Source organism: Ranitomeya imitator, chromosome 3 (genome assembly GCF_032444005.1).
Source record: "Ranitomeya imitator isolate aRanImi1 chromosome 3, aRanImi1.pri, whole genome shotgun sequence".
Lineage (NCBI taxonomy): Eukaryota > Metazoa > Chordata > Amphibia > Anura > Dendrobatidae > Ranitomeya > Ranitomeya imitator.
The window spans coordinates 95652253-95673265 of record NC_091284.1 but is presented as its reverse complement, the minus strand read 5'-3'; positions in this window follow the sequence as shown (position 1 = coordinate 95673265).

Below are 21013 nucleotides of genomic sequence, written 5' to 3'. Positions count from 1 at the left end.
TCGGAGACATGTTGTCAGTAGTTTAGAGAATAAAAGAACATTTTACTCAAAAATATACCTATAGAGAGAAAAATCAGACAAACTGAACATTTTGCAGTGGTCTCTTAATTTTTGCCAGAGCTGTATATATATATATATATATATATATATATATATATATATATATATATATATACAAAATAAGAAAAGCAGCACAAAAAGAATAGAAAAAAGTGGACTTTATTGTCTGAACGGCGTGGCAACGTTTCGGATGCAAAATCCTTTTTCAAGCTGCTTTTCTTATTTTGTTCATATTGTTGGAAGTCATTGGACTACTGACTGGGAGAGCTTTGCACTGCGTTAGGGTATTTTTTTAGACACTGTTCCAATTTTGTATATATATATATATATATGTATATATATATATATATAGACAAAAAAACTGGAACAGCACAATGCTCACTGGTGGGTGCCTGGCCTCCTGGGTAGAATGGTCCACTCATCTACCCAAAATGTATACAAAATAGAAAAAAGAAGGCAGCACTCCAAGTCCTTTTCAAGGTGAAAAAGTGTGTAGTTTATTCAAACCCACATCTCTGTGCGACATTTCGGCTCACACTGAGCCTTTCTCAAGCTTGAAAACTTGTACTGTAAACTCATGGGAAACTGCTGGGGATCCGCAGCAAAATCTGCATCGTGTGCACATACCCTTAAAGTCTCAACATTCGGAGTTGCACCAAAATGTTGAGATTTTCGGTGTTTTCACGCCAGCTTCTCCCATCCCCACCGAAATAGGAAGAGCTGGGATGTGAAGGGGGAGTGACACCAAAGCTTGTCTGATTCTTGACCTGCTGTGGCGTTCCATACACCCAAGAAAACACATTCCAGTCCCTGCCTGGAGTAAGAACTCTGGGGTAGCACACGGAGGCAGACGCCGCTCATCAGACACTCTAGATCTATGAAAAGGTGTGCATCTCTTCATGAATCATGACATAGGGTATACGTGAGTTCCGTGACCTGGAAAAAATTACCCCAACCCCCTTAAACAGATCTCTTAACAATCTAAAGAATAAACTTCTAACGTACTCAAAACAGCAGACGGAGACATATGTTGGATTTAATTGGCCACAGCAGCCATTTTATTAAATAAAAGATAACAGAACTTTTATGACAACCCAGAATAGGAGGGGCGGTCCTCGAAGCCCCAAAGTTATAAAAAAACTCAGTATCCCAAAAACTCCACAATGTTCAGCCCAGGATGAGTCTTACCCCCAGCCGTAAAGCACCAGCTCAGGGATAGATAACAACCAATCCTGGTCCACCGAACCCACCCCCATGCCAGGGGTCCATAAATCCACCTCACGCGGAATAACCGTACCGCGCCTTGTTAAATTCTCTCATGGGGTGTCCAGGACCTCTCAAGATCCCCACCCCATTGAACCACGATTTACCATTTCCACCGACTTCGAGGACCTCCACCCCCGCCAACTGCCGTGACAATACCCTGACAGCATTCACATAACAAAATAAATACATTTAGACGCCTCTTAAAACAATACTCCAAAAGCCCACATATGCCGACTTCACCCCCCCCATTACCCTAACCAAAAAAGGGAGGGTGGGCGGGAGATTCCTCACTTGTCACGCAGGCACCTAAAATGGATGCCTGCGTGAGGAGCGTGCCCCTTTTTATGTGCCCCCTCCCCACAGTCCCCTAGTTCCACCCCTTATTTTCAAAAAATGCCCCTAAAGCCACCCCTCAAGTTCCCAGTTAACCCCTTACCACCGTATCCCTTCTAACTGCTCCAGCTCCCCAGGTCCCACGTAACCCCGTCATGGCGGCCTCCCTTTACGTGCCGTGGGCCCCCAGTACGGCCTTTCTTGACATAGGGTATACGTGAGTCCCGTGACCTGGAAAAAATTACCCCAACCCCCTTAAACAGATCTCTTAACAATCTAAAGAATAAACTTCTAACGTACTCAAAACAGCAGACGGAGACATATGTTGGATTTAATTGGCCACAGCAGCCATTTTATTAAATAAAAGATAACAGAACTTTTATGACAACCCAGAATAGGAGGGGCGGTCCTCGAAGCCCCAAAGTTATAAAAAACTCAGTATCCCAAAAACTCCACAATGTTCAGCCCAGGATGAGTCTTACCCCCAGCCGTAAAGCACCAGCTCAGGGATAGATAACAACCAATCCTGGTCCACCGAACCCACCCCCATGCCAGGGGTCCATAAATCCACCTCACGCGGAATAACCGTACCGCGCCTTGTTAAATTCTCTCATGGGGTGTCCAGGACCTCTCAAGATCCCCACCCCATTGAACCACGATTTACCATTTCCACCGACTTCGAGGACCTCCACCCCCGCCACGAACACGAATGGCCTGACACCTTAGCCATTCATGTCCCTCCACACCTTCAAGCTTAATTCAATGCCACTACGGATAGCCAAACACCACATATCATTACCCACCGCGTTCAGGTGCACGCCATCAGCTCTCCAGTAAGCTCCTTGACCCGATTCCAAGTCCACATGTCTCACGGCCAACGCGCCATTCCTCACCATAAACCGAGATATGGCCCTGTTTATTTTAATCCGGGCCCTGTTCACCCCCTCGTGTGATCTAGCACCTCTCCATCTTTTACGGGGAATGATGTCGGACCACACCAACAACACTTTTGGAAACATGACCCAGAACCTCAGGATATCGAATTTGATATCCTTAATCAGCTCCCTACAAGACCGTTTAGCCAAATCATTCCCCCCTAAATGTATCACCACGATCTCCGGCACTCTATCCAGTCTAACAAAACGATGAAATTCAGGTAACCATTCCTTCCACACCATCCCCCTTTTACCGATCCATCGTAAAGTCACTGTCTCTCGAGAAAGACCCAACTGACGACCGTCCGGACGAACCGCAGCACGCAACGCAGCCCATACAACATACGAATGCCCCATGATCCAGACGAGCATCGGATCAGGCCCTGCAACACAGAAAGAAAGGCAACAAACAATTAACTTAACACAGCTTCTAACTCACAATAGGTTTGGGCGAACATACGACTGAAATCTTGAAGATTCCCACCTCCCAATTCTCCGAACCACATCCTCACCAAGGCCCCACCTAGCGGCCTCAGTCGCTGCCCCGATCCTGAAGGAGTGACCACTATATTGTGTTGCAGGTAAGCCCGCTGCCGCCAAACATTTCCTAAAAACAGAAATAAACTGAAAACGGGACAAGAAAGACCCATTTTCGTGCACCAAGAATGGCTCGTCTAACACCCCGCCCTTTGCCATGTACTTCTTCACGGATGCCACCGGGCACACCGGGGATCCTTCAACATTGAACAACACCACTTTGCACCCTTTCCCACACACGTCCGTTTTGGAAGCCTTAATAAACACTACCACCTTATTCCCTTCGACATCCACGTTTTCTCTTAACAAAATACCTTTTTTACTAACGGACGGGCTAACCAACTCACCTAACCGAAATGCCCCAAAGAAGGCCAAAGAAAAGGCTGCACAGAACAGAACCACTTCCCATTCGGAAAAACACACCTCTTGCAACTTCCGCTCAATGGCTGAGAGCACCTCATAAGATACGGGTCGGCGACCGTCCGAAGCCTTCCAGCCTTTCTTCCAACCCCGAACAACTTGCCGAACCAAGAAGGATTTCGTTATATCCTTACCCCCCCTCCATTTAAGGTTGAAGGCTAGCCCCGCCAGAAACTTATTCAAACGTGTCACAGACCAACCTGCCTCCCAATGATGACCTAAGAACAACAACAAACCATACTCCTCCTCCATATCCTGGTCCATACTTGACATCCAGGATTCCCACAAGCTCCAAGCCTGATTATAATGAGACCAAGATGAATCCGCGAGCGATTTGGTAAATAACTCTGTTACGGCCCTCGCGGCAGGTTCCACAACTCCACTGGACAATCCCGGCCCGCGCTCTCCGCCTGTGGTGCCAAATCCCGGAAAAGCTGCCACTGAAATTGAGAAAGAGCTACAACTATTGGATCAGGCGCTGACAAGCTAACTTCAGATACAATCCATAAGTTAAACTTAAGACCCAGGAAAACCAAGTGCTGCAAGACCTTCACTACTGCAGGCGTAGCCGCTGACAACGAGTTTACCGCCGTCACCGTTCCAACATGCTCACAATGAAAAGAAATCTTCAAATTCCTCAATTTGTCACCCCACAGGGCCAACGCAACTACCCTGGGGAACAAATGCAACAGTAGCCGGTTGTTTGTTAACCCCTCCTCCTTCCATTCTTCCGGCCAAGCCGCTGCTGACCAGCTACCATGAAAGAAAAGACCAAAGCCACTCATTTCAACGACATGCACCAAAATGCCCAAGGAGGTAGCATCTGCCACCGGCTGAATCCACAGAGATCTGCCATTGTACTCGTCAAGAAAATCCGCCCACATCTTCAAATCGTCCCGAAACTCTTTCTTTATCCTGATGAAATGCAAAGGGGACTTTACCCCTACTGTTGCCAAGGATAGGCGGCGGCAGAACGCTCGACCCATCGGCATGATCCTACATGCAAAGTTCAGTTTCCCTAACAACGATTGCAAACTGCGCAAATTTATCTTCTTCAAACCAATCGTATTAACCACATCTTGGCGCAACGCGGTAACCTTGTCTGCAGGTAGCCTACATTCCATTGCTACCGTGTCGATTTCAATGCCTAGGAAGCTCAACACTGTCACCGGACCAACTGTTTTATCCTCCGCCAAAGGCACCCCGAAGTTTTTTGTCACACTCTCCATTGTATGCAACAAAATCGAACAATCTGCTGATTCCGCTGGCCCTATAAACAGAAAGTCATCCAGATAGTGCGAACATGAGCGTATCCCAGACACATCTTTCACCACCCATTCTAGGAATGTGCTGAAGGCCTCAAAGTAAGCACATGAAATCGAGCAACCCATGGGAAGACAACGATCAACAAAGAAGCCGCCATCCCAAAAACAACCCAATAAATGCAAACTGTCAGGATGAACTGGCAACAAACGAAAGGCCGCTTCGATGTCGGTCTTAGCCAGCTTAGCCCCCTTTCCACATGCTCTAACCCACTCCATCGCTGAATCGAATGATAAGTACGACACCGAACTCAACTCGGGATCAATACCATCATTAACCGAAGATCCCTTCGGAAATGACAGGTGATGGATTAACCTAAATTTATTAGGTTCTTTCTTAGGGACCACGCCAAGAGGTGACACCCTCAGATTTGCAATCGGAGGGGCGACAAACGGGCCTGCCATTCTTCCCAGAGCAACTTCCTTATTCAACTTCTCCGACACGACCTCCGGGAATTGTAACGCCGATTTCAAATTTTTTCTTTTTAAACTAACATCCTGCTCAACATAAGGGATTTTGAAACCCTCCTTAAAACCGTCGCGCAATAAAACTGCAGCTGACCTATCAGGGTATCTACTTAGAAAGGCCTCCATCACGACCCACTGCACCGGAGTCACCCCTTTTGTCAGCTGAATCTCCAACTTTTTGCCTGTTACCCCTGAAACATTTTGAAGCGCTATGCACCCCCCCGCAGGTTGAACACTCGTGCCTATATTTACACTTGCTCCCGAATCTGCATATGCCATCATTGAAGGCGAAACACAGTCCCTTCTGCAAAGCCGCCGAGTGTCCTGACTGCCCTGAACTCCCGGCGCCCCCGTGAAAAGGCTGGCTAGTCTGACCTAAACGGGACGGGACCATAACTCTCATCCACAACGCTATGTCCTTGTGATCCCACCTGATACTTGGCCTAAAAGCCTTACGCTGACTAAACTGTTCGTCATAGCGTAACCAACCCTGTCCCCCATAGGTCCTGTAAGCCTCCCCTATGGCATCTAAGTAACAAAATAATGCCGAGCAATTTTCCGGGGCCTTCTCCCCGATTACGCTAGCCATAATAGCGAAAGCTTGCAGCCAATTTGAAAATGATCTGGGAATCAGCCTATATCTCCGTTTCTCCTCATCTTCTTTTTTAGAGTCCTCCCTTCTAGGTCTATCCAAATTAAATCTCTCTAGGGGTAAAAGAGAAAATATTTCTATGTACTCCCCTTTCCAGATTTTTTCCCTAACCTCTTGTTTTAAATGTGCCCCTAACGGGCCCTCGAAGCAGACATAGACCTCCCCCCTAGCCGCATCGTCTAGTTGCGGTACATCCTCCTTTTCCTTATCCTGCAAAGCTCCCTCACCTGGTGCATCAATTCCTGACCCAGGCCCTGGTGCTGTTCCGTCCTTCTCCCTTGATGAGCTCCCCGTGTCTGCCGCAGGACCCGCACTGCTGGATGTACCCGTAACTTCAGACAACTGTCTAGACCCCTCAAACGACCCCGTATTTCCCAACCAAGCAGCTGACGGCAAAGACCCCCTGCTAAGACCGGACCCCCACAAGCCCGCTAGCTCCCCTAAACCTCTAAGGATTAAACCCATACCCCCGCTAGCAACTCCCGAAGTAATGTCACTATTCCTAGCTTCAGGGGAAACTATGCCTGGCAAATTAAAGATAGGGAAAATGTTCTCACCTAGCTGCCTGGGTGCTGTGAGCCCAGCAGCCGAAGATCCAGCTCCCAGCCGAAGGTGTCCTGCATCCCGACCGGCTTGATCCGCGATGTTGCCCGCCGAACTCCTGGCGGCCGTATCCGTGTCCTGGCGACTCGGTGATGCCGTCGACTGCCCTGGTGCTGCGGAAAGGGAAAAGGCCGAGCCAGCATCCTGCCGCCCGATGGAAGATGTGCGGCTCCTTGCCACGGATACGTCCCCGGCACTGCGTACCGAAGCGACGGAATGTCGCCTGCCTGAATCCGGAAAATTTCCGCCACCACCAGCAGAGGACGCAGATCCAGGAAAGTTCCGGCCATCACCAGCAGAGGGCGCAGATCCAGGAAAATCCCGGCCATCACCAGCAGAGGGCGCAGCTGCAGGAAAATCCCGGCCAACACCAGCAGAGGGCGCAGAACTTGCAATATCCAGGCCACCACCAGCAGAGGGCGCTGCTGCGTTGAAGACTCCAGAGCTGTGCACTGCAGAAGGCCGCACGCTGATGCCAGGGCCAGCCGACTGCCGCCCGCATAATCCTCGGCGCTGAGGGGCCACCGCACCTGACCCCCGTCTCCTCGGCTGTCGCTGCCTCCCACGCTGAGCGGCGCCAGCGGGCATGCTGGCGGCCGCCGTACCGGCTCCTGCTCCTGCCGCCCCACGTCGCCCGGACACTGAAGGAGGGGAGGAAGGATCCACCCCCCGTTGTAGGCCCCGCCGCACTGGAGGATTCCTCCCGGCGCCGCGCTGTGAGGTGGAGGGAACAGCGCTGCTTACCGGAGGGTCCGCAGAGGGGCTCCTATTTCGGCGCCGGGCCCTGGGGATGATGTCCGGGCTTAGGCGCGCCGGAGGCCTAGTCCTCCGCGGCCGGCGCCCGTCCTGCGGTGCCTGCGATGGTGCTCCCGATGTCCCCTGGAGAAGGCTGTTAACGGATGCATTCAGCCAATCTGTCCCCTGGGAGCTGGCTGCCGTCCGGAGACGCTGGAGGATCGCTTCAACGTCCATTCTGGTAAGTGTGACAGAGATTCCTCACTTGTCACGCAGGCACCTAAAATGGATGCCTGCGTGAGGAGCGTGCCCCTTTTTATGTGCCCCCTCCCCACAGTCCCCTAGTTCCACCCCTTATTTTCAAAAAATGCCCCTAAAGCCACCCCTCAAGTTCCCAGTTAACCCCTTACCACCGTATCCCTTCTAACTGCTCCAGCTCCCCAGGTCCCACGTAACCCCGTCATGGCGGCCTCCCTTTACGTGCCGTGGGTCCCCAGTACGGCCTTTCTGGAGCGTCTGACTCCACCACGTCCCCTCACGAAGACTGACGAGACAATCTTTGATCTTGATGAATTGGAGTGTGTATCAAAAAAAGTGTCAGGATTGCCCTGAAAAAAAAAAGAAAGCTGGAATCTGACAAGTAAGCAGATAAACGAGATTGCCATATATTTAGTTTGACACGTGTCTGTGACGACATCCCTCCTGTGTGTACAGGTCACATGTAACATTATCAGTTTATCTCTTCTGAAAGCCATTTCTGCCTGTTCCCTGGAGCTCAGGCTGAACCTCACACCTAAGCTGCAATTATGTGATGAGGTGAAGCTATTTTAATCCTGTGGATCAGAAGCGAGAAAACCCACGCATGCTCGCCAAATGGCAAGTGTGAAAAACTGTGGAAGAAATGGCTGCAAGGATAGATAGAGTTCAGAATGACAGATGCAAATTGGAGGTGTGACTCGAAAAAAAGATGATGTCATGCTTGGAAACGGCGCACTGACTATGGATCTGCAGCAGGTGGCGCTAAAGAGACAGAATCGACTATGGATCAGCGTGGAGGGAGCTTTAAGGCTATGTGCACACGTAGGAAATGTGGTGCAGAATTTTCTGCACTAAATCTGCATCTGCAGATTTGATGCAGTTTCTGTGCAGTTTCTATGCAGTTTCTGTGCAGTTTCTGTGCAGTTTCTGTGCAGTTTCTGTGCAGATTCTATGCAGTTTCTGTGCAGTTTCTGTGCAGTACAATGTAAATCAATGTGAAAAGAAAAAAGCTGTGCACATGGTGCAGAAAAATCTGCTGCAGAAACGCTGCAGAACTGCACAAAAGAAGCGACGTGCACTTCTTTGAAATCTGCAGCGTTTCTGCGCAGATTTTTCTGCACCATGTGCACAGCTTTTTTCTTTTTACATTGATTTACATTGTACTGTAAATCACAGTGCAGTTCTGCAGCGTTTCTGCAGCAGAAAAATCTGCTGCAGTTCTGCACCAATTCTGCACTAAATCTGCATCGTGTGCACATACCCTTAGGCTATGTTCACACCTTGCGGCGTCCCTCTGCGGGTTTTCCCGCAGCGGATTTGATAAATCTGCAGGGCAAAACAACTGCGGTTCTCCCTGCAGATTTATCGCGGTTTGTTCCGCGTTTTCCGCTGCGGGTTTCCGCCTATACTATTGATGCTGCATATGCAGCAATATGCAGCATCAATAGTAATGTTAAAAATAATAAAAATTGGTTATACTCACCCTCTGACGTCCCGATCCCTCGGCGCTGCACCCGGCGGTCCGGTTCCAGAGATGCTGTGCGAGAAGGACCCTTCGTGACGTCACGGTCATGTGACCGCGACGTCACCGCAGGTCCTGGTCGCACAGCAACTCTGACCGGACAGCCGCGTGCAGCGCCCAGGAGCTCCGGACATCAGAGGGTGAGTATAACCAGATTTTTTATTTTTTAACCCCAAATATGGTTCCCAGGGCCTGGAGGAGAGTCTCCTCTCCTCCACCCCGGGTACCACCCGCACATTATCCGCTTACTTCCCGCAACGTGGGCACAGCCCCATGCGGGAAGTAAGCGGTTCAATGTATTCCTATGGGTACAGAATCGCAGCGATTCTGCACAAAGAAGTGACATGCTGCGGGTTGTAAACCGCTGCGTTCCCGCGCGGTTTTTCCCGCAGCATGTGCACAGCGGTTTGCGGTTTCCATAGGGTTTACATGTTACTGTAAACGCTATGGAAACTGCTGCGGACCCGCAGCATCAAAATCGCGGCGGTTCCGCGGTAAAAACCGCTAAGTGTGAATATAGCCTTACTGTTCTATACATGAGGCGCCAGCAAGGAGCCAAATGTCACGATTCTTCTGGACATTACATCGGTTTTTGCTGGAAAAGTTCAACATCATGCACTTTGTAAATACATACACACACCATGTACGCCTAGATATATGCGAACATTGAATATATGAATCTTAAACTGCATTACTGTCATGTAGACTATACAGGTGCTTCTCACAAAATTAGAATGTCATCAAACAGATAATTTATTTCAGTTGTTCAATACAAAAAGTGAAACTCATATTATATAGAGTCATTACAATCAGAGTGATCTATTTCATGTGTTTATTTCTGTTAATGTTGATTATGGTTTACAGCAGTGGTTCTCAACCTTTCTAATGCCGTGACCCCGCAATACAGTTCCTCATGTTGCGGTGACCCCCAACCCAAAAAATAATTTTGGTGGCTACTTTAAAACTGTAATTTTATTAGTTATGATTCGGAATGTAAATATCTGATATGCATTATGTATAGAGGTAATACAGAGATCACTGGTGACATTATACACAGGACCTCTATATAGTATACAGTGTATAGTGTCAGTGTATAGGTAACACTGACTCACCAGTGACGTCTCTAGGTGAAGTCCTTCATCTTTCATCCAGCACAGACCGCCATCATTCCTTCCAGCCAGGACTCGTTTCTGCAGGAAATAACACAGTTATCTAGAGCTCCGCTTGCAGAACACATTACTTAATTTTTCACAACTTCTACATTACACCACATGAAGATAAAAAGGTGATATAGTGTCACTCTGCACAGTAACAGGACCGCCCCCCCATTTAAAACAGTGTACTCAAAAAATAAAATAAATACATCACTGCAGTAATAATTTCCCTTAATTATCCCCTATTATGCCTATGGTAACACAATTCCCCACCCTGGCCCCGTTTATCTCATTCCTGGCTCCAGCCATATGTTCTCGCATCCTGCCCTCATGAGTATCCATTCTACTCCATATGATCTCCCCATCCTGCCCCACCAGCCTCCATCGTATCCGTCCTGCCCCATGATCCAATCCTGCCCCGTGTCTCCAATCATGCCCCGTATCTACATTCTGCCCATGCCTCAAGTCCTGCCCCCAGTGTGTCCAGCATATTACCCCCATGTTGACCAGCAATCTGCCCCAGTGTGTCCAGCATATTACCCCCAGTGTCCAGCATTGCCCCAGTGTGTCCAGCATATTACCCCCAGTGTGTCCAGCAATCTGCCCCAGTGTCCAGCATTGCCCCAGTGTGTCCAGAAGTCTGCCCCAGGGTCTCCAGCATTGCCTCAATGTGTCCAGAAATCTGCCAAAGGGTCTCCAGTATTGCCCCAGTGTGTCCAGCAATCTTCCCCATAGTCTCCTGTATTGCCCCAGTGTGTCCAGCAATCTGCCCCATGGTCTCCAGTATTGCACCAGTGTGTCCAGCATTCTGCCCCATGGTCTCCAGTATTGCCCCAGTGTGTCCAGCAATCTGCCCCATAGTCTCCTGTATTGCCCCAGTGTGTCCAGCAATCTGCCCCATGGTCTCCAGTATTGCCCCAGTGTGTCCAGCAATCTGCCCCATGGTCTCCTGTATTGCCCCAGTGTGTCCAGCATTCTGCCACATGGTCTCCTGTATTGCCCCAGTGTGTCCAGCATTCTGCCACATGGTCTCCTGTATTGCCCCAGTGTGTCCAGCAATCTGCCCCATGGTCTCCAGTATTGCCCCAGTGTGTCCAGCATTCTGCCCCATGGTCTCCAGTATTGCCCCAGTGTGTCCAGCAATCTGCCCCATGGTTTCCTGTATTGCCCCAGTGTGTCCAGCATTCTGCCACATGGTCTCCTGTATTGCCCCAGTGTGTCCAGCAATCTGCCCCATGGTCTCCAGTATTGCCCCAGTGTGTCCAGCATTCTGCCCCATGGTCTCCAGTATTGCCCCAGTGTGTCCAGCAATCTGCCCCATGGTCTCCTGTATTGCCCCAGTGTGTCCAGCATTCTGCCACATAGTCTCCTGTATTGCCCCAGTGTGTCCAGCAATCTGCCCCATGGTCTCCAGTATTGCCCCAGTGTGTCCAGCAATCTGCCCCATGGTCTCCAGTATTGCCCCAGTGTGTCCAGCATTCTGCCCCATGGTCTCCAGTATTGCCCCAGTGTGTCCAGCAATCTGCCCCATAGTAGTCTCCTGTATTGCCCCAGTGTGTCCAGCAATCTGCCCCATGGTCTCCTGTATTGCCCCAGTGTGTCCAGCATTCTGCCCCATGGTCTCCAGTATTGCCCCAGTGTGTCCAGCAATCTGCCCCATAGTCTCCTGTATTGCCCCAGTGTGTCCAGCAATCTGCCCCATGGTCTCCAGTATTGCCCCAGTGTGTCCAGCAATCTGCCCCATGGTCTCCTGTATTGCCCCAGTGTGTCCAGCATTCTGCCACATGGTCTCCTGTATTGCCCCAGTGTGTCCAGCAATCTGCCCCATGGTCTCCAGTATTGCCCCAGTGTGTCCAGCATTCTGCCCCATGGTCTCCAGTATTGCCCCAGTGTGTCCAGCAATCTGCCCCATAGTAGTCTCCTGTATTGCCCCAGTGTGTCCAGCAATCTGCCCCATGGTCTCCTGTATTGCCCCAGTGTGTCCAGCATTCTGCCCCATGGTCTCCAGTATTGCCCCAGTGTGTCCAGCAATCTGCCCCATAGTCTCCTGTATTGCCCCAGTGTGTCCAGCAATCTGCCCCATGGTCTCCTGTATTGCCCCAGTGTGTCCAGCATTCTGCCACATGGTCTCCTGTATTGCCCCAGTGTGTCCAGCAATCTGCCCCATGGTCTCCTGTATTGCCCCAGTGTGTCCAGCATTCTGCCCCATGCTCTCCAGTATTGCCCCAGTGTGTCTAGCAATCTGCCCCATAGTAGTCTCCTGTATTGCCCCAGTGTGTCCAGCAATCTGCCCCATGGTCTCCTGTATTGCCCCAGTGTGTCCAGCATTCTGCCCCATGGTCTCCAGTATTGCCCCAGTGTGTCCAGCAATCTGCCCCATAGTCTCCTGTATTGCCCCAGTGTGTCCAGCAATCTGCCCCATGGTCTCCTGTATTGCCCCAGTGTGTCCAGCATTCTGCCCCATGGTCTCCTGTATTGCCCCAGTGTGTCCAGCAATCTGCCCCATGGTCTCCAGTATTGCCCCAGTGTGTCCAGCATTGCCCCCAGACAGTCAGACATAAAGAAAAAAAAAAAAAGAAAAATCCTCACCTCTCCCGTTCCTAGCGCAGGTCCGGTGCAGCCAGTCAGCGTCTCTCCGGCTCTGTGACGCTCAGGACAGAGAGGCAGAGCGGCGCGCACAGTAGTGACGTCATCGCGCCCTCTGCTCTGAGACGTCACAGAGTCAGAGGACGCTGCAGCTGCCGGCGCCGCAGGAACCAATAGAGGTGATTATTAGAGCGGGGGGCGGGGTCCGGGGGTGGGGGGAGCTGGCCCTGGTCGTGGCGGCGGACGGCGCCGCCCGAAGATTTAAAGGGGCGTCTTTTTTTTTTTTTTCCTTCTTCTCCCCCCTTCCTACGCTACTGGTGGCGACCCCTGTGTTTTGGTCGTTCGACCCCCCTCGGGGTCGCGACCCCCAGGTTGAGAACCGCTGGTTTACCGCCAGTGAAAATCCAAAAGTCATTATCTCAGTAAATTAGAATACTTTATAACACCAGCTAGAAAAATGTTTTTTTAAATCCGAAATGTTGGCCTACTGAAATGTATGTTCAGTAAATGCACTCAATACTTGGAACGAAATTTCCATCTCCAAAAAACTTGTCGGCAGAGGGAGGAATGAAGTGCTCTAAAATTTCCTGGTAGACGGCTGCGCTGACTTTGCTCTTGATAAAACACAGTGGACGTACACCAGCAGATGACATGGCTCCCCAAACCATCACTGATTGTGGAAACTTCACACTAGACCTCCAGCAGCTTGGATTGTGGCCTCTCCACTCTTCCTCCAGACTCTGGGACCTTGACTTCCTAATGAAATGCAAAATTTACTTTCATCTGAAAACAACACCTTGGACCACTGACTACAGTCCAGTTATTTTTCTCCTTGGCCCAGGTAAGACGCCTCTGGCATTGTCTATTGGTCATGAGTGGCTGACACAAGGAATGTGACACTTGTAGCCCATGTCCTGGATACGTCTGTGTGTGATGGCTCTTGACACAATGACTCCAGCAGCAGTGCACTCCTTGTGAATTCCCCCCAAATTTTTGAATGGTCTTAACAATCCTTTCAAGACTGCAGTTATCCTGGTTGCTTGTGCACCTTTTTCTACCACATTTTTTCCTTCCACTCAACTTTCCATTAATATGCTTGGATACAGCACTCTTGTGAACAGCCAGCTTCTTTAGCAATGACCTTTTGTGGCTTACCCTCCTTGTGGAGTGTGTCAATAACTGCCTTCTGGACATCTGTCAAGTCAGGAATCTTCTCCATGATTGTGGAGCCTACTGAACAAACTAAGGGACCTTTTTAAACGCTTAGGAAGCCTTTGCAGGTGTTTTTATTTATTATTCTAATTTAATGAGATAACGACTTTTGGGTTTTCATTGGCTGTAAGCCATAGTCATCAACATTAACAGAAATAAACACTTGAAATAGATCACTCTGTTTGCACTCACTCAATTCAGCACTCAACCTCCTGTTACAGGCTATGAAGTGAACATAAATCACACCCTGACACATACTACATGCCCCAGACACTTAACAGGTCGCCACACACTTAACATGTTGCCATCACTCATCAAACACGGGGTGATGGAAATGGAAGGGTTGGTACAGCTCACGAGGCTGCGAAAGATAGTCATCCCGGCTGGAGTTCACTGGAGGGTGCCGATCCCACCTGTGAAAGCAGCTGAAGTAAGGAGTGGATGAGGGGAGGGGGGATTTTAGTCCAACATGACCATCCAGGTAATAAAATTTTAATTTTATTCGAAAACCCCAATTATCACAGATTTTCAATAGTACAGATCGTCTAATATTGGCTATTGGCACCTTTTGCCCAAACCTAGGCTCCAGAGCCCAGGTGCAATTGCAACTCGTGCACCAACTATGCTTACACCCCTGCACCTATTCACAGATTAGGTGATAACTTCTAGATTGGTGGAGATCTGACTGCTGAGACTGCTATTATATACGATAGACTCTGCTTTCTCCGGCAGTACTGTGTCCAGCATAAGCACTGCTGCTTCATTCATACAATCACAGGAGGTCTCGGCTATCTATGTTGCTCATCCATCTTACTCAAGATAAGTTGAAATGCTATCTCACTGAGGCATCAGATTACAGTTGCCTATCAAAATTATTGCATAATGGGGGAGGAGAAAGAGTGTGAGAGGCAGAAAGAAACACAGATGGTACTACTGCTGTCTAATGTTTTATCTAAGCCTAGAGCTGAATTCACAGCTACACAGCCCATTACATTTCCTTCATGCTGCTGCACCTAACATGACTTTTGGTTTGATAAGATGCCAGATACATTAATAGTTCTTGTTTGTATGTTAACATATATATATATCTCCCTTCACTGTATCCCAAGAGGAACACTTTAAACTTGCACATATATACTGTATAATGTTTAATGGCTAATTTGCCCTTTCTTCCCTACTAAGCTCCGTTTGTACAGTATGTCTTTTACCATTTATGTCTGCTGTGGGTCATCTGGGTTATTAACACAATAGACGTTTCCGTCATGCTCTGCCAAGTCACTCAACTTCAAATGCCTATAATTGTCTCAAATACAGAAGTCTTAGATGTTGAGAAGGAGATGGGAAAAAAACAATGCTGAATAGTCAGGTCATTTATGAAAGCGGGCACAGAGCTGGCATCATTATGTGAGCCAGTCGGGATTATTGAAAAAATAATTGACTTAACAAGAGGCTAGTATTTTCTTTTTATTTCTCTCCTAAGCTTACTGTTCTCCACTCAAGATATACTGACAGAAGGTGAAGGCTGTGTTATGTGCTTGATATGCTATGTGCTGGCTTTCTGACAGTGGGTGTAACATACCATTGGTGCAACCGAAAAGAGGTCCAAGAGGTAAGGGGATTCCAAAGGTTACATACAGTGGGGCAAAAAAGTATTTAGTCAGTCAGCAATAGTGCAAGTTCCACCACTTAAAAAGATGAGAGGCGTCTGTAATTTACATCATAGGTAGACCTCAACTATGGGAGACAAACTGAGAAAAAAAAATCCAGAAAATCACATTGTCTGTTTTTTTAACAATTTATTTGCATATTATGGTGGAAAATAAGTATTTGGTCAGAAACAAACAATCAAGATTTCTGGCTCTCACAGACCTGTAACTTCTTCTTTAAGAGTCTCCTCTTTCCTCCACTCATTACCTGTAGTAATGGCACCTGTTTAAACTTGTTATCAGTATAAAAAGACACCTGTGCACACCCTCAAACAGTCTGACTCCAAACTCCACTATGGTGAAGACCAAAGAGCTGTCAAAGGACACCAGAAACAAAATTGTACCCCTGCACCAGGCTGGGAAGACTGAATCTGCAATAGCCAACCAGCTTGGAGTAAAGAAATCAACAGTGGGAGCAATAATTAGAAAATGGAAGACATACAAGACCACTGATAATCTCCCTCGATCTGGGGCTCCACGCAAAATCCCACCCCGTGGGGTCAGAATGATCACAAGAACGGTGAGCAAAAATCTCAGAACCACGCGGGGGGACCTAGTGAATGAACTGCAGAGAGCTGGGACCAATGTAACAAGGCCTACCATAAGTAACACACTACGCCACCATGGACTCAGATCCTGCAGTGCCAGACGTGTCCCACTGCTTAAGCCAGTACATGTCCGGGCCCGTCTGAAGTTTGCTAGAGAGCATTTGGATGATCCAGAGGAGTTTTGGGAGAATGTCCTATGGTCTGATGAAACCAAACTGGAACTGTTTGGTAGAAACACAACTTGTCGTGTTTGGAGGAAAAAGAGTACTGAGTTGCATCCATCAAACACCATACCTACTGTAAAGCATGGTGGTGGAAACATCATGCTTTGGGGCTGTTTCTCTGCAAAGGGGCCAGGACGACTGATCCGGGTACATGAAAGAATGAATGGGGCCATGTATCGTGAGATTTTGAGTGCAAACGTCCTTCCATCAGCAAGGGCATTGAAGATGAAACGTGGCTGGGTCTTTCAACATGACAATGATCCAAAGCACACTGCCAGGGCAACGAAGGAGTGGCTTCGTAAGAAGCATTTCAAGGTCCTGGAGTGGCCTAGCCAGTCTCCAGATCTCAACCCTATAGAAAACCTTTGGAGGGAGTTGAAAGTCCGTGTTGCCAAGCGAAAAGCCAAAAACATCACTGCTCTAGAGGAGATCTGCATGGAGGAATGGGCCAACATACCAACAACAGTGTGTGGCAACCTTGTGAAGACTTACAGAAAACGTTTGACCTCTGTCATTGCCAACAAAGGATATATTACAAAGTATTGAGATGAAATTTTGTTTCTGACCAAATACTTATTTTTCACCATAATATGCAAATAAATTGTTAAAAAAACAGACAATGTGTTTTTATGGATTTTTTTTTCTCAGTTTGTCTCCCATAGTTGAGGTCTACCTATGATGTAAATTACAGACGCCTCTCATCTTTTTAAGTGGTGGAACTTGCACTATTGCTGACTGACTAAATACTTTTTTGCCCCACTGTATATTGTAATGGCACAGTGGCCTTCTTCGGACTATGGCTATGCATACAAACACACAATTTATAAAATACAGTCATGGGCGAAACTGTTTGCACCCTTGAAATTGTTCCAGAAAATGAAGTATTTTTCCAAGAAAATTATTGCAATTACAAAAATTTTGCTATACACATGTCTATTTCCTTTTTTGTGTATTGGAATAACATTAAAAAAACTAAGAAAAAAACCCAAATTGGGCATAATTTCTCACAAACCCTAAAATGGGCAGGACAAAATAGTTGGCACATTTCCAAAATTGTAGATAAACAACAGAACAGAAAGAGAAGAGGACTGTCTGAGGAGTTGAGAACCAAAATTGTTGAAAAATATTAACAATCTCAAGGTTACATGTCCATCTCCAAAGATCTTGATGTACCTTTGTTCATTGTCCACATCATAATAAAGAAGTTTACAGCCATTTTCACTGTAGCTAATCTCCCTGGATGTGGACGGCAAATAAAAATTGATGAAAGATTGCAACGCAGGATAGTCCAGATGGTGGATAAGCAGCCCCAACCAAGTTCCAAAGAAATTCAAGCTTTCCTTAAGACACAGGGGGCATCAGTGTCAGTGGAACTATCAGTCGACATTTGAATAAAATGAAACTCTATGGCATGAGACCCAGGAGGAACCAACTGCTGACGCAGACATGAAAAAAGCTTGACTGCAGTTTGCCAAAATGTACGTGAGTAAGCCAAAATCCTTCTTGAAAAGCATCTTGTGGACAGATGAGATCAAGATGGAGCGTTTTGGAAAAGCACATCATTCTGTTGACCGAAAATGGAATGAGGCCTATAAAGAAATGAACACAGTACATACAGTCAAATATGGTGGAGGTTCAAATATGTTTTGTGTTTTGGGGTTCTGCTTCCTTTGGCACTGGGTGCCTTGGCTGTGTGCAATGCATCATGAAATCTGAAGATTACTAAAAGATTTTGGGTTGCAATGTGATGGCCAGTTTGAGAAAGCTGGCTTAGTGTCCTAGGTCATGTGCCATCCAGCAGAACAATGACCCCAAACAATCTTCAAGAAGCACCCAGAAATGGATGGAAACAAAGCGCTGGAGAGTTCTGAAGAGGCCAGCAACGAGTCCGGATCTAAATCCCATTGAACACCTGTGGAGATATATTAAAGGGAATCTGTCACCCAAAAAATATCCTATAAACTAAGGCCACCGGCATCAGAGGCTTATCTACAGCATTCTGTAATGCTGTAGATGAGCCCCCGATGTAACCTGAAAGATAAGAAAAACAGGTTATATTATACTCACCCTGGGGCGGTCCCGCTGCGGTCCGGTCCGATGGGCGTCGCGGTCCAGGTCCGGTACCTCCCATCTTCATACGATCACGTCCTCTTCTTGTCTTCTTGCCGTGGCTCTGGCGCAGGCGTACTTTGTCTGCCCTGTTGAGGGCAGAGCAAAGTACTGCAGTGCGCAGGCGCTGAACCTCTCTGACCGGAGCCGCGGCAAGAAGACAAGAAGAGGACGTGATCGTGTGAAGATGGAAGGCGCTGGACTCGGACCGCAGAGGGACCGCCCCTGGGTGAGTATAATATAACCTGTTTTTCTTATCTTTCAGGTTACATCGGAGGCTTATCTACAGCATTACAGAATGCTGTAGATAAGCCCCTGATGACGGTGGCGCCCAGGAAGCGATTGCAGTTATTTATTCCGAAGGGTGTGCAACCAAATATTACATTGTTTGTCCTGCCCATTTTTGGAGGAGATTTATTTTGTGTGAAATTATATCCAATTTGCCTTATTTCTCTTTTTTTGTGGTGTTCCAATACACGCAAAGGAAATAAACGTGTATAACAAAACCTATATAACTGCAATCATTTTGTGGGAGAAATACTTCATTTTGTGGAACAAATTTAAGGGTGCCAACACTTTCGTCCATGTCTGTATAATGTGACATCTGATAAAAGCAATACATAAAGTCTAGTTACAGTAAAAAAAGATGCATAGAGAAAAAAGATTGCTAAAGGGCAACATAGACCAGGCGGTAAGACAGATACCCACACGTATAGCCACTGAAATCAGCAACTTCCTTCCTGGGTTTCTGTGTTTGAAGACTGTTTTTTAAATTATTTTTAAACTTGGAGATTTGTGTTTTTTGGTCTTACAAAGTATATGCATTTTTGTAAATTTAGTGTACCTTTATTGTATGGCCTTTATTTTTTTGATGCGATTTATTTGGTGGTCTTATTTTTCTGGACCTCTTTTATATTTGGTACTTTGAGACAATTTCTCATAAACTGCCATAATAATATGACGAGCTTCCATTAATGTTACCATGGGTATCTTTTTTCTATGCTTAAAAAAGACTCACCAGGTCTTCTATAATTTTCTTCTCTTCCTCTTCTTCCCCTCTTTATTCTGTTTTTTTGTTTTATTAAAATCTGCCATATGGTTCCAGAGATATGGACCATTTTATTTAGTGCTCATTTTAATGGTCTATACCAAGTGGGCGTGACTCACAAGCTAATAATGCAGAGCATCCGAAAGACATACCCCCAAAGAATCCTTTAAAATAGCTTATATCTCTGGAACCGTATAATGGATTTTAATAAAACAAAAAACGTATTAGTCAGGGAAGCAGTGAGAATAGGGACCAAAACTGGCCATTTTTGACCACCTGGTAACAGCTTCACTTCAACGTGTTTCCACCCTGCTTCTGGGGTTTTCACAGATGAGTAGTTCCTCCTTGAGGCAGCACTTTGGTTCCTGGGTCCACTTCGCTGATCTCCAAAATCATGGCCGCACACAGCTTCCAACATCCCATCTGCTTGCCTATGGTCTCCTTGATGTTTCCTGCAGTTTCCAGGACTTTATTATATGCAAATTGCCTCTTAAAGGGAACCTGTCACCCCGAAAATCGCAGGTGAGGTAATCCCACCGGCATCAGGGGCTTATCTACAGCATTCTCTAATGCTGTAGATAAGCCCCCGATGTTACCTGAAAAAGGAGAAAAAGACGTTAGATTATACTCACCCAGGGGCGGTCCCGCTGCTGGTCAGGTCGGATGGGCGTCTCCGGTCCGCTCCGGCGCCTCCTATCTTCTTTCCATGACGTCCTCTTCTGATCTTCAGCCACGGCTCCGGCGCAGGCGTACTTTGCTCTGCCCTGTTGAGGGCAGACAAAGTACTGCAGTGCGCAGGCGCTGGGCCTCTGACCTTTCCGGCGCCTGCGCACTGCAGTACTATCCTCTGCCCTCAACAGGGCAGAGCAAAGTACGCCTGCGCCGGAGCCGTGGCTGAAGATCAGAAGAGGACGTCATGGAAAGAAGATAGGAGGCGCCGGAGCGGGCCGGAGACGCCCATCCGACCTGACCAGCAGCGGGACCGCCCCTGGGTGAGTAATATAACGTCTTTTTCTCCTTTTTCAGGTAACATCGGGGGCTTATCTACAGCATTACAGAATGCTGCAGATAAGCCCCTGATGCCGGTGGGATTACCTCACCCGCGATTTTCGCGGTGACAGGTTCCCTTTAAGAGAAAAAGAAGACTTAAACTCTATAGCGCCACCTGTTGGAAGTAGCGATCCTACAAGTATCAATTAACCCTTTAACGAGTCTTGCAATATGACTTAGGATAAAAGCCAAATCAGTATATCAGTTCACAGACACGGTGTTTAGGGCTGTTGGCCATCGTCAGTGTGAAGCATGAGAACTAATT